The sequence below is a fragment of the Strongylocentrotus purpuratus genome, unplaced genomic scaffold (assembly GCF_000002235.5).
Source record: "Strongylocentrotus purpuratus isolate Spur 01 unplaced genomic scaffold, Spur_5.0 spur5_scaffold_19, whole genome shotgun sequence".
NCBI lineage: Eukaryota > Metazoa > Echinodermata > Echinoidea > Camarodonta > Strongylocentrotidae > Strongylocentrotus > Strongylocentrotus purpuratus.
In genome coordinates, this window is record NW_022145604.1 from 21,493,620 (window position 1) to 21,507,020 (window position 13,401).

The window sequence follows — 13,401 nt, forward strand, 5'->3', positions numbered from 1 at the left end:
CTCCAAAATACTTTTGGGTTTCAAGAAGACAACTCTGTTTTCTGGAAGATCTGTTTGGATGAAAACTGTCTGGAAAGTGGAACAATGAAGTGGCAGACCAAGCACTCTGTAAACAGCTTCTTGTGCACTGACTTCTCTGGCATTAAGAAAACAGGATGCTACTTCTTTCATTCTGTGCTTAATGTCTGAGTCCTTATAGGATTTGCTTACTTCTTTCACCGCCTGTCCCATATTTCTCGTTCATCCTTTGTCACATAGGAAATGATGTAGTGAATGCAGGCATATGGATCGCAGACAGATTGAAGATCCATATTGGCCTGCCATGTTTTCAAGAATACTGGGTTGTAATGAGTTGATATTGACTTCTTGAGGTTGTCTTCTGTACACGATGGATTTTCCTTTCAAGTTGACAGTAAGAGCTTTGTTGAAGTCAATTTCGGAAATGTTCACCTGATGAAGTAGTTTTTGCACTGTGCTTTTGCCACTGCACTCTCCTTCTAACGCATCTCCTACTTTGTTCAGTATCTCTGACAATTCTTTGTTTCTCTTTTGGATCCTCATCAGAAGGTGTGTCTGCCACCACTGTCTTAGAAGCCATGGGCCTTGGGTAATGAAATCTACAGCTCTTCCCAGTTTTGCGGCATGATGCAGAGTGTGAGTGCCTTTGCAGAGTAGCAATTGCTGTCCCTGCTGAAGAGCAATGACTTGGAGTGTGTCTGTCCATCTGAGGTCTGCTGCAGAAAGGGTCAGGAACCAGGTGAAAAGTCCTAGCTGTTTCACTCCAGCCAGTATCTATTCAGTCTTTGAGGATCTTTAATTAGTCCAGCTGTTACCCTTTCTCCATCATCTGTGTTGATTCTTGCCTTGCGTAGAGCAACAGAAATGGTGTCCATTACTTGTTTGTACTCTGTGATGAACTGTGCGAAGAAGAGATATTCTACATTTCTAGCAAATCTTGAATCCTTGTTCAAAAGTCTTGCATTGAAATACTTTTTGGCAGATAGTTTAGTGCATCTGTTTACTTGGAACCCAACTGTCCAGTTGGAAATAACGTAGGAAATGCTTGCTCCTCGCAGTGTTCATCCATCATGATAGATATTGGTTTTCTCCCCTCTCCAGGTGCGATGCTGTAGATGCTGTCTGAGCTCATTGTAGGATCAGTGGGTTGCACACAGGTGTCATATTTGATCCCTCGCAGACGATCTCTGGGATCAGTTTCCTCCTCGTCCATGTCTATTTCTTCATTTTGATTTTTGTCATCATTTTCTCCTGCTGGTCTTGACCTTCCCTCGTCAAGATCTCTGATTTCTGTATCACCAATGTTCTTGTCCGTCACTGCTTCTGTAAGTTCCTTCCATATCTCAGGATCTTCATTTAGACATTGTTCCTCCCATTCACTATTTTCCACTGTTGCTAAGTAGAATTTGTTGATTGTTTTTAATTTTCCAAGAGCAGCTTGAACCATTCCTGGACGAATGTTCTGGTAAGCCACATGACTCTTGTACTGGATTTTTCGTTTCAACTTGAGTGGAATGATACCAGCCTGTGAAGGAGTCCGAGGGAGACTTTTACAGACCTTTTCTGCAATCACAGGGACATTTACAACAGCACCCTTTATTCCGGCTTGTTTTCCTCTCGGAAGTGCCAGTATCTTCATGAATGGAGATTGTTGAGCTAGGAGTCTTGCCTCAAGCTCTGTAAGATCTTTTAGTTCATCTGGTACATCAGCCACTTCAAGTTTATTGGACACACATTGTGGAGGTACCTTCTCTTTCTTTAAGTAGTTATTACAAGTCTTGCATATCCATTCAAGTCCAGCGAAACTTGTGTACTTAGTTGTGCATTTTTCCAGGAAGTTAATACTAGCCTTGTATGAACTTTGTCGGAAACTGAAGACTGATTGCCTGTACATTTGTCTATGGCAGCTTGTACACACATACACTGGAGCTTCATTCTTGTGAATCAGAAAAGTGGAGACTATTTTCTCTATTGTTGAGGGATGACGTGCTTGTTTCTTTCGAATATTGTCATTTACTTGAAGTGTTCGTTTCTCATGACGAGTTGTCCTTTGTCGAACAGATTGTTTTCTTAGTCTATCTGCCTCAATTTGCACTTCTTTTACCTCATCTGGTAAAGATCTTTGGTGAAGTAGTTTTTTCCTTCCCTCATTTTCATCATTTTCATCATTCTGTTGTTTTACTTCCTTTGATTGGTTATTGCGAAGTGATGCTATACGCTTTCTTTCTTTCTTGGCTTCTCTAGGAGTTTTGCTTTGTCTTTTAATTCATCACCATTTCTTTCTTTCTGCTAGGATCGAAAAGTTAGGCCCCATATCGACTCTCATTTCTTTCTTTAAGTAGTTATTGCAGCTCCTGCATTTCTTCAAGAAGGAATCAGGGCTACCCATGTGAACAAATAAATTATATTCTCTACTAACTGTCTACTTCTAACTGGATCATTTTGACAAGGTGTCTTTTATCATATTGAAATACTAAGAGTTGGCATTGTACGTATTATATTTTTCTCAATATTAGACCCCGTTCTCACTCACTTCCTAGACTCATTTTTTTTCTTTCTATCATTCGTCATGTTATTTTTTGTTTTCCTTCTATCAATTCTTTTTCTGTTTTTTTAAAGTTGTTCTTTGTTTTTCGCAGTTAGACCGATCCTTGTTAAAAGAAAAATAACATAAAAGGTGAAAGAAGAAAAAACAAAGACTAACATAGGGAAAGACAGAGAGAAAATGATAATTAATCAAAATTTAAAAGATAGAAAAGAAGATGAAAGATGAAAAAACAAAGAATAGCATAAGAAAAACAGTAAAAGAGAATGATGGAAGGAAAACAAAGAATAACATGACAAAAGATTTAAAAAATGACAAAAAGAAAAGAAGAATAACATAAGAAGTGAAAGAAGGGGAAAAAAGGGAAGACAGAAAGAGAAAATGATAAAGAATAGATAATCGAAAGATCGTGCGTAACATTTGACCTGCTGACCTTTGCAACCCCAGCAACAGGAGCGGTCTAGCTCGTTCGGGCTATACCATAGCAACAAGAGCGGTCTAGCTTGTGAGTAAGAACATAAACGAAGGTTTCTTTTATTATAGTAAAATACTAAGAGTTGGCATTGTATGTATCATATTTTTCTTAATATGAAGTTAAACTGACATATTATTATTACTTTTAACTTCCAGTTGCATAAACCATGCACTTGACACTATGATTGCAGTTAATAAGTACATTTTCAGAAATCTCAGCAGATCTAATTGACAACACCTTGATAAGACAATGCTAAAACATGGTTAGAGTACACTAATACACCTTGCACCCTAATAAGTATATTTACTCTATACATTTTCAGAAATCTCAGCAGATCTAATTGACAATTAACACCTTGATAAGACAATGCTAAAACATGGTTAGAGTACACTGTTACAGTAATACACCGTGGACCCTAATGGATGCACAGTGTCATGATCCTTTAGCCATATTGCTTTCTGATATCATTGCAGCGCAAAAAGTACAACTTTGATTTGTAACCTAAAAGCGCGACATTCAAATTTTGTTATGTGCAGAATGATGTGAAAGCAATATGTTACCGGCACCACGGCGAGGACGCGGATCATGTATTTAGACTAAACACAGCAGAAATATGTCCGAAACCTGTTCCACATTAGGATTTTACTTTTGTTCATAACCCATAGGAAAGTGAAAAGTATGCCGCAGACCTGCCGCAGACCTGCCGCAGATCTGCCGCAGACTTGCCGCAGACTTTTAGTCTGCGGCAAAGAGTATGCCGAAGTATGCGGCAGAAAGAAATTGTGCTGCAGACTTGCCGCATACCAGTATGCCACAGGAACAGTCTGCGGCAGATCTGCGGCAGGATGAAATTTTGCTGCAGACTTGCCGCATACTAGTATGCCACAGGAACAGTCTGCGGCAGATCTGCGGCAGGATGAAACTTTGCTCCAGACTTGCCGCATACTAGTATGCCACAGGAACAGTCTGCGGCAGATCTGCGGCAGGATGAAATTTTGCTGCAGACTTGCCGCATACTAGTATGCCACAGGAACAGTCTACGGCAGATCTGCGGCAGGATGAAACTTTGCTCCAGACTTGCCGCATACTAGTATGCCACAGGAACAGTCTGCGGCAGATCTGCGGCAGGGCGAAACTTTGCTCCAGACTTGCCGCATACCAGTACGCCACAGGAACAGTCTGCGGCAGGTCTGCCACAGGAAATCCCATTAAAGTCTAATAGGGCCAACTGAAACCAATCATCTCATGCATATTCATTATTACTTTACACGTGTGACAGAAAATACATTTATCATGATTTGTTAAGCAAATTAAGACAATGCACATCATTTTTGTGATTTCTATTTTCCTTTTGCCATTATTAACCAATAGATTATTTTGTCTGATCATGTTACAATTACATTCACGTTTAAGCAATAGATATATTGATTACTAACCAAGAAACTATGATTACTAACCAAGAAACAATATACATATTTAGTATATATATATGTGTACGAGCCTGTGTCACTTTAAATGTTACTCTTGAATACACTTCAAATGATCAATGTGATGAAGTTAATACAATTGAGAATAGAATATACCTAATTGGTAATATTGATATATATTGGTATTACATAATTGATAATATCGATATTGCCAATATCGATTATGAAGTATCAATCAGTTTATCACTGGTTCTTCTACATGCATACTTTATTGCCACGTACTGGATATGAAAGAGTATGCGGCAGGTCTGCAGCAGGTCTATATGAGATATGAATATTCATGACGAAGAGTCTGCGGCAGGTCTGCCGCAGACTTGCTGCAGACCTGCCGCAGACTCTTCATGATACTGAAAGAGTATGCGACAAGTCTGCAGCAAGTCTGCGGCAGACCTGCCGCAGACTCTTCATCATACTGAAAGAGTATGCGGCAAGTCTGCGGCAGACCTGCCGCAGACTCTTCATCATACTGAAAGAGTATGCGGCAAGTCTGCGGCAGACCTGCCGCAGACTCTTCATCATACTGAAAGAGTATGCGGCAAGACTGCAGCAAGTCTGCGGCAGACCTGCCGCAGACTCTTCATCATACTGAAAGAGTATGCAGCAAGTCTGCGGCAAGTCTGCGGCAAAACTAATTTGCATGTGAAAAAGATGACTGTCTGCGGCAGGTCTGCTGCAGATCTGCGGCAAGTCTGCCGCAGGAGTATGCGGCAGGCTCATTTCTTTCCTATGGGAATTGACGCATATAGCGGATTTTGCAAAATCAGCCTTGTGTGAACTTTGATAATTACTTATGGTTAATATTATTAATAAGGCAAGCACCCTTTGAAGTTGTATAAATGGACAGTTCTGCTGTGTGTAATCTAAATCGGTGCCATGTTTTTTTTTTTTTTTAAATCAATTTTATTAACACAGTAGAACATGAACATAATAAAAGACATCATTTTCAACATTGATATACATGAACATAGAAGATGTGTATACGTCGAGTGTAATTAATTGTCTAGGGCTATCAAAGTAAACAACGATCATATAATACAATTATACAATATTAGTGTGTGCCATTTTCACATATGTTACTATTCAAAAGGCCTATTCAAGGCGTAACAAAAATATATAACCTTGCATATCATTCTTTGGAATTTTTGCTCTTGCATTTCGTAAACCATACATTTGCATAATTTGTCATTGAAAAATAAAATACTTAAATCAACTACTATATATATACCACTTGTCAAAATGATCCAGTTAAGATTCGAAATGAGCCATGAAATAATTTAGGTCAAGCGTAGGGTATTCCTCTTTTGATCACTCAGTTTTTTGTAGACTTTGGTCTGGCCCAGTGGTAGGATAAATGTTGAGTTCAGGGTGCTTGCTTGGATGTTGAATGCTGCAGTACCAGTTGGTGCAGTCAGTAGCACTCTCACTGCTTCTGGATTACTTCCTTCATGTTTCAGCGTACGAATAGCCATCTGGTAAATGGTAGATATGAGATGTGATTTGCCTGTTCCTGCACCTCCTGTTACATACAGAGCTGCACTTGCTGTAGTTTAACATAGGGCTTGCAGCTTTTCACCAAATCCACACACCAGTTATTGATGTATGAGAACACTTTGTACTGCCCAGTGTTTAGAGTTTACTCTTCATCAGAAAGGTAGTTTGGCCTGTGTTCAATGGCTAGTGGAATGGTAGTGCCAAGGCATGACTCCTGAACGTCAGTTACTGTCTGATCGGAAATTGGTTGGAGGAAACTATGATCGGGGTGGTCTTGAGGAGGATCTGTCTGGGATTCTGCATTTTCCTGCTGGGCTGCTGTATCGAGAGTATCCCAGGCATGTTCTGGTGGTCCTAATTGTTCATGCTCTTCAATAGAATGCTCGATTATTTCAGTGAACAACTCCAGACTGAATCGCTTTGACAAGATGTCTTGGAAGATGGAGTGATAATGCTCAGCATACGTCCCATGGCCATTCTTTAGATCAAGATCTTCTCTTCTCCATGGATGGTAGAGCATTAGCATGTGGTGACAGTTTTTAGCTCATCCTATTGTGGTATCTGATAATGCATGGTTTCTTGCGTTTTATCATGTAGCCCTTGCCATCCAGTAACTTAATGTGTTGCCTTTGCTGCAGGGTGAAATTCTGCTGATTCTTGTGGTTCTTCCTGTACCGTATTGTACAAAGAAACATACCAACTAGTAAATTCTGCAAGAGTCATCTGCTCCAGAATCAATGGCCAATATGCGTATTTTTGAGGCATGGTTTGAGCATACACATCCTCACTTTCTTTGTCGAGATTCTCCAAAATACTTTTGGTTTTCAAGAAGACAACTCTGTTTTTTGGAAGATCTGTTTGGATGAAAACTGTCTGGAAAGTGGAACGATGAAATGGCAGACCAAGCACTCTGTAAACAGCTTCTTGTGCACTTGCTGACTTCTCTGGCAACAGGATGCTACTTCTTTCATTCTGTGCTTGATGTCTGAGTCCTTATAGGATTTGCTTATAAACTTCTTTCAGCGCCTGTTCCATTTCTCGTTCATCCTTTGTCACATAGGAAATGATGTAGTGAATGCAGGCATATGGATTGCAGACAAATTGAAGATCCATATTGGCCTGCCATGCTTTCGAGACGACTGGGTTGTATGAGTTGATATTGACTTCTTGAGGTTGTCTTCTGTACACGATAGATTTTCCTTTCAAGCTGACACAAAGAGCTTTGTTGTAGTCAATTTCGAAAATGTTCACCTGATGAATTCTTGCACTGTGCTTTTGTCACTGCATTCTCCTTCTAATGCATCTCTTACTTTGTTCAGTATCTCTGTTGAAGATTTGACAATTCGTTGTTTCTCTTTTGGATCCTCATCAGAAGGTGTGTCTGCCACCACTGTCTTAGAAGCCATCGGCCTTGGGTAATGAAATCTACAGCTCTTCCCAGTTTTTGCGGCATGATGCAGAGTGTGAGTGCCTTTGCAGAGTAGACACTAGAGTATGCATCAGCTCATCAGAAGAAGAAGAAGGTAGTTCACAGGTGACATACTGATCAACGAACTCCGTCACATCTCCTCGGTGTCATCATGTCGTGGTGCTTGATCTACCCACAGCACACAGTGAGCATGAGGGGAACCTCTCTGTTGGAATTCAATGCGATACATGTAGTTTTTTTTACCTTACCAAGTGGATTCACTTCAGACAGAATAACATCTCTGAACAAACATTGTAGTCTGTGGTCAAAATGCCTTGCTGCTGTTACTAGATTGGATCCAAGAAGCTTGCATTTGTCTTCCCATGTCATGTTGGTGATGTCATCATCTGACAATTGCTGTCCCTGCTGACTTCCCAATTTTTGTGGCACGTTTTTGAATGTCCTTGGATGTTTCACCAAACATGATCCTGTAACACTGGCCAATGATACATAATGAGATTGTCATGATTTATGTAAGTGTAAGATCCATGTTTCCTAATGGAAACATACTTTCTATTACAGTGGGAAAATAGCTAAGGGTGTTTGGCTTTTTGTTGTTCCTTTGTCTTTAACACCTTTTCTTTTTTTTCTGCGAGGATCGAAAAGTTAGGCCCCGTATTGACTCTCATTTCTTTCTTTAAATAGTTAATGCAGGTCTTACATTTCTTCAAGTAGGTATCAGTGCTAGCCATGTAAACAAACAAATGATATTATTTACTAACTTTCTTCGTCTAACTGGATCATTTTGACAAGGCCAGTGTCTTTTATTGTAGTAAAATACTAAGAGTTGGCATTGTACGCATCATATTTTCTCAATATAAAGTTAAACTGACATATTATTATTACTATTAACTTCCAGTTGCATAAACCATGATTGCAGTTAATAAGTACATTTACTCTATACATTTTCAGAAATCTCAGCAGATCTAATTGACAACACCTTGAAAAGACAATGCTAAAACATGGTTAAAATACACTGTTACAGTAACACACCGTGGACCCTAATGGGTGCACAGTGTCATGATCCTTTAGCCATATTGCTTTCTGATATCATTGCAGCGCAAAAAGAACAGCTTTAATTATTATATTTTTAATAGCAGGTGGGAACAATGGGGGAGGAAGGGGGGGGGGGGGTTCGAAACCAAAAAGCGCAAAATTATTTTTCATTTATTTGCAGAATGATGTTAAAAGCAATATGTTACCGGCACCACGGCGAGGACGCGGATCATGTATTTAGACTAAACACAGCAGAAATATGTTCAAAACCTGTTCCACATTTGGATATTACTTTTGTTCATAATTGACGCATATAGCGTAAGTTTTAAAACCAGCCTTGTGTGAAGTTCGATAATTAATTATGGTTGATATTATTAATTAGGCAAGCACCATTTGAAGTTGTATAAATGGACAGTTCTGCTGTGTGTAATCTAAATCGGTGCCATGTTTTTTTTTCTTTCCTTTTTTAAATCAATTTTATTTGCACAGTAGAACATGAACATAATAAAAGACATCATTTTCAACATTGATATACATGAACATAGAAGATGGTATACATTGAGTGAACTTAAAATTGTCTAGAGCTAACAAAGAAAACCTTGATCATATAATCCAATCATACGATATTAGTATGTGCCATTTTCACGTATGTAACTATTGAAAGGGGCCTATTCAAGGCGTAAAAAAAATATATAAACTTAAATATCATTCTTTGCAATTTTCCCCCTTGTTCTTCTTAAGTCCACCATACATTTGCATAATTTGTCATTATAAAATAAAAGCCTTAAATCAACTACTATACCACTTGTCAAAATGATCCAGTTATGATCCAAAATGAGCTGTAGAATAATAAATAATTTAGGTCAGTGTTCATTGGTTTACCTGCCACTTGCAAATGAACATGTCATCACATGAACATGTCGATTGATCAATCAATCGAAAGGAGCTTTTGGAAAGGATTCTTCTTCAACTTGAATTTTTAAATAAGGACTGGTAGCATCTACAAAAGAAAGGAATGTGTAATGCTTACAGGACATACAAAATGATATTACAACTCCTGAGAGCTGCCTGCCTGCAGGTTGTAGTTCTCATCTGGTTTTCTTTCTTTTTTCGAGTCTGGTTCTTCTGTATCAGAGTCATCTCCCATCTCAAAGAGCTCAGAGAAACTTTTTTGAGATGCTGTCAGATTCTCTGTTGTTTCTTCTAGTTTCCCTTTCAACTCTTTGTTGGCCTTCTTCAGTTCATAGTTTTGCTTTGCCAGCTCTGTGTTTTTCTCCCTAATGCCGGCCATTTGGCATTGCACTTTTTCTGCTGCCCTTTGGATTCTAGAGGCGCGTTTTTGGATGTCCTCAAGTGACACTTTCGTTGATGTTTCACCAAACATGATCCTGTAACACTGGCCAGTTTTGCTTTTTTGTTGTAGTCTGGTTCATCTGTATCAGAGCTGTCCTTCCCAAACTGGAGGAGCTTATACATGTAGCTTTAGAGAAACTTCTTTGAGATGCTGTCAGATTCTCCTTCGTTTCTTTCAGTCTCCCTTTCAGCAGGCACTTTTTAGTTCATAGTTCTGCTTTGCCAGCTCTGTGTTTTTCTCCACGAGGACTACCGGTACCATTCTCTCCCAACTGGAAGAGCTTTAGCTTTTGAGAAACTTCTTTGAGATGCTGTCAGATTCCCTGTTATTTCTTTCAGTCTCCCTTTCAACTCTTTGTTGGCCTTCTTTAGTTCATAGTTCTGCTTTGCCAGCTCTGTGTTTTTCTCCCTAAAGACTACCCTCTGACATTCCCACTTTTTCTGTTGACCTGCCAATTGTAGCATGTTTTTTAATGCCCTCAAGTGACTCTTTCATTGATGTTTCACCAAACATGATCCTATAACACTGGCCAATGATACATAATGAGCTTGTCATGATTTCTGTAAGTGTAAGATCCATGTCCCCTAATGGAAACATACTTTTTATTACAGTGGGAAAGTAGCATAGGGTGTTTGGCTTTTTTGTTGCTGCTTTGTCTTTTATCACATTTTCTTTCTTTCTGCTAGGATCAAAAAGTTAGGCCCCATATTGACTCTCATTTCTTTCTTAAAATAGTTAATGCAGGTCTTACATTTCTATAAGAAAGTATCAGTGCTAGCCATGTAAACAAACAAATTATATTATTTGATATATGTCTTCTTCTAACTGGATCATTTTGACAAGGTGTCTTTTATTGTAGTGAAATACTAAGAGTTGGCATTGTATGTATCATATTTTTCTCAATATAAAGTTAAACTGACATACTATTATTACTATTAACTTCCAGTTGCATAAACCATGATTGCAGTTAATGAGTACGTTTACTCTATACATTTTCAGAAATCTCAGCAGATCTAATTGACAACACCTTGAAAAGACAATGCTAAAACATATATGGTTCGAATACACTGTTACAGTAATACACCGTAAACCCTAATGGGTGCACAGTGTCATGATCCTTTAGCCATATTGCTTTCTGAAATCATTGCAGCGCAAAAAGTGCTGCTTTAATTATTATATTTTTAATAGAAGGTGGGTACAATGGGGGAGGGAGGGGGGGGGGGGTTAAAACTACAAAGCGCGACATTCAAATTTATTCATTTGCAGAATGATGTGAAAGCAATATGTTACCGGCACCACGGCGAGGACGCGGATCATGTATTTAGACTAAACACAGCAGAAATATGTCCAAAACCTGTTCCACATTAGGATTTTACTTTTGTTCATAATTGACGCAATTGCGTTATTTGCAAAACCAGCCTTGTGTGAAGTTTGATAATTACTTATGGTTAATATTATTAATAAGGCAAGCACCTTTGAAGTTGTATAAATGGACAGTTCTGCTGTGTGTAATCTAAATCGGTGCCATGTTTTTGTTTTTTTTTATCAATTTTATTAACACAGTAAAACATGAACATAATAAAAGACATCATTTTAAACATTGATATACATGAACATAAAAGTGAACTTAAAATTTTCTAGAGCTAACAAAGAAAACCTTGATCATATAATGCAATTATACGATATTAGTATGTGCCATTTTCACGTATGTAACTATTGAAAGGGCCCTATTCAAGGCGTAACAAAAATATATAAACTTAAATATCATTCTTTGGAATTTTCCCCCTTGTTCTTCTTAAGTCCACCATACATTTGCATAATTTGTCATTATAAAATAAAAGCCTTAAATCAACTACTATACCACTTGTCAAAATGATCCAGTTATGATCCAAAATGAGCTGTAGAATAATAAATAATTTAGGTCAGTGTTCATTGGTTTACCTGCCACTGGCAAATGAACATGTCATCACATGAACATGTCGATTGATCAATCAATCGAAAGGAGCTTTTGGAAAGGATTCTTCTTCAACTTGAATTTTTAAATAAGGACTGGTAGCATCTACAAAAGAAAGGAATGTGTAATGCTTACAGGACATACAAAATGATATTACAACTCCTGAGAGCTGCCTGCCTGAGGGTTGTAGTTCTCATCTGGTTTTCTTTCTTTTTTTCGAGTCTGGTTCTTCTGTATCAGAGTCATCTCCCATCTATAAGAACTCAGAGAAACTTTTTTGAGATGCTGTCAGATTTTCTGTTGTTTCTTCTAGTCTCCCTTTCAACTCTTTGTTTGGCCTTCTTCAGTTCATAGTTTTGCTTTGCCAGCTCTGTGTTTTTCTCCCTAATGCCGGCCATTTGGCATTCCACTTTTTCTGCTGCCCTTTGGATTCTAGAGGCGCGTTTTTGGATGTCCTCAAGTGATGCTTTCGTTGATGTTTCACCAAACATGATCCTGTAACACTGGCCAGTTTTGTTTTTTTTTGTTGTCTGGTTCATCTGTATCAGAGCTGTCTTTCCCAAACTGGATGAGCTTATACATGTAGCTTTAGAGAAACTTCTTCGAGATGCTGTCAGATTCTCCTTCGTTTCTTTCAGTCTCCCTTTCAGCAGGCACTTTTTAGTTCATAGTTCTGCTTTGCCAGCTCTGTGTTTTTCTCCACGAGGACTACCGGTACCATTCTCTCCCAACTGGAAGAGCTTTAGCTTTTGAGAAACTTCTTTGAGATGCTGTCAGATTCCCTGTTATTTCTTTCAGTCTCCCTTTCAGCTCTCTGTTGGCCTTCTTTAGTTTATAGTTCTGCTTTGCCAGGTCTGTGTTTTTCTCCCTATGGATAGCATCTGCCATTCCCACTTTTTCTGCTGACCTACTGACTATTGTGGCATGTTTTTTAATGCCCTCAAGTGACTCTTTCATTGATGTTTCACCAAACATGATCCTATAACACTGGCCAATGATACATAATGAGCTTGTCATGATTTCTGTAAGTGTAAGATCCATGTCCCCTAATGGAAACATACTTTTTATTACAGTGGGAAAGTAGCATAGGGTGTTTGGCTTTTTTGTTGCTGCTTTGTCTTTTATCACATTTTCTTTCTTTCTGCTAGGATCAAAAAGTTAGGCCCCGTATTGACTCTCATTTCTTTCTTTAAATAGTTAATGCAGGTCTTACATTTCTTCAAGAACGTATCAGTGCTAGCCATGTAAACGAACAAACAATATTATTTACTAACTGTCTTTTTCTAACTGGATCATTTTGACAAGCTGTCTTTTATTGTAGTAAAATACTAAGAGTTGGCATTGTACGTATCATATTTTTCTCAATTTAAAGTTAAACTGACGTATTATTATTACTATTAACTACCAGTTGCATAAGCCATGATTGCAGGTAATAAGTACATTTACTCTATACATTTTCAAAAATCTTACCAGATCGAATTGACAATTAACACCTTGAAAAGACAATGCTAAAACATGGTTAGAGTACACTGTTACAGTAATACACCGTGGACCCTAATGGGTGCACAGTGTTATGATCCTTTAGCCATATTGCTTTCTGATATCATTGCAGC